Source organism: Meleagris gallopavo, chromosome Z, assembly GCF_905368555.1.
Source record: "Meleagris gallopavo chromosome Z, MGAL_WU_HG_1.1, whole genome shotgun sequence".
NCBI lineage: Eukaryota > Metazoa > Chordata > Aves > Galliformes > Phasianidae > Meleagris > Meleagris gallopavo.
In genome coordinates this window covers 67351500-67353158 of record NC_139435.1, presented here as the reverse complement: position 1 = coordinate 67353158, position 1659 = coordinate 67351500, and the positions used below count along the sequence as shown (strand labels likewise).

At 42.0% G+C, this 1659-nt stretch overlaps 1 pseudogene; it reads right to left on the bottom strand.

The window, feature by feature from the left end:
* Positions 1-480: 480 nt before the first annotated feature.
* Positions 481-1230, bottom strand: LOC146542358 (uncharacterized; annotated as a pseudogene).
* Between the last annotated feature and the right edge of the window lie 429 nt (positions 1231-1659).

The window sequence follows — 1659 nt, the reverse complement described above, 5'->3', positions numbered from 1 at the left end:
CGAGACATGCTGAAGGTTTTTTAATGAATTCACTGGAAAGTAATGAGAAGTTACCTCACATGTAACTTGAAGGGAAGAAAATAAGCATCAACATTTTCTGCAGTCTAACAAAAAAAAAAAAAAAAAAAAAAAAAAAGTACTTAAAACACACAGATTTACACTGCAGCTTTATAAATTATTCTTTTCTATGTAGTGGAGTGCAATGAAATGGCACCCGGTCCGAAAATGTTCAGGCTAAGATAAGTTATAAATTATTTTTAGCTGCAGTACATCTCTGTCTCAATGATGTGAGTGTGATGCTTGGAAGTGGAAGAGTTTATGAAATAAATAAATAAATAAATAAAGGTCACTATGATTATTCATCTAACTAACATGCTAGCGATATCAGTGCTCATGGTCGCATTCCCATGGTTACACTCACAAAAAATGTCAGGTTCAGATGCCATTCTAGAATAACGCCTGCCCTTGTGACCGACTCCCTCATTTTTGCTCAATCAGTGGCACCGTACTTCTGTACGCGCTGTTTTGCTCGCAACAGTCCAAGGCCAAGAAAACATGACCACCGTCCTTGAGCCAGTCCTCCACAATTTCCCCTTTTTCTTATTGCACAAGCAAAACAGCATTAGATAATTTCACAAGCAAGCGTTTCACTATTGCTAACATAATAATTATGATTACGATCCCAAGGACAATCATGAAACAAATGCGTATTCCTTCCTTCACGAAGTCCTTCAGCCACCCGGTCAACCCCAGCCCTTGTAGCCATTTGTCCAGAGGGCTGATGTCATGTTGGATTTTGCTCATATGATCCTTTAAGTACCTAATGGAGTTATGGTTGGTTTCACTATGATCACTAAGGTTAAAGCAACACATTCCTTCAAAATCCTCACACCCATGACCCTGGGCAATCAGAAGATCCTGTAGCAAAGCGTGGCGCAAGCTATTCTGGTCAAATAAAAGTTCTTCCAAAATCTGTGTAGTCACATTAGGTTGCTTTTCACTCCAGCATGCAAAGTGCTCGAGGTTGCATAAAGCATCGGCAGGAGCAGCTCCTGGTATAAAAATTGATAATGCTACTCACGCAGCTACACTTAACAGTTCTACATTATCGTTACAATCAGGAGTGAATAGGGCACATCGCTTGTGGCATCCTGAAACCGTAAGATTACTTAGCTGTTGAAAGTTTGGAGAAAGCATGGTTAGAATTCAAGTTGGATGGCAGGATGGCAGTCCTATTAGTCACGTCCAAAAGGAGTCGGTAGCAGATGCAAGCGCCAGGCAGAAGTCAGTCCTTCCCATGATATTTGCCCAGGTCAACCACATGTTCTGTCGAGGCTCAATGCGGTGTAGCACGAGGACACTGGTCATGCCAAGGACGCACACTGAGAACAAACACCCATAATGGACCATGATCTGTGGAAAGACAAAAGTAACCTCGGCCTGCAAACACAAGAAGTCCAGGACCCTTCCACTCCCCTGTTTGTGGATCTTTATACATCATTTGCACTGGTTCTGAGATGGATCTCAAACTCAGCCCTGCATGGTGTAACACAACAGCAGGCATCGTGGCATTACTGCGAACACAGAGGAAGTTAAGAACGAATACGGCTTGATTCATTCTATCCTGAACATTAGTTAATTCACTCCCCATTCTTTGTA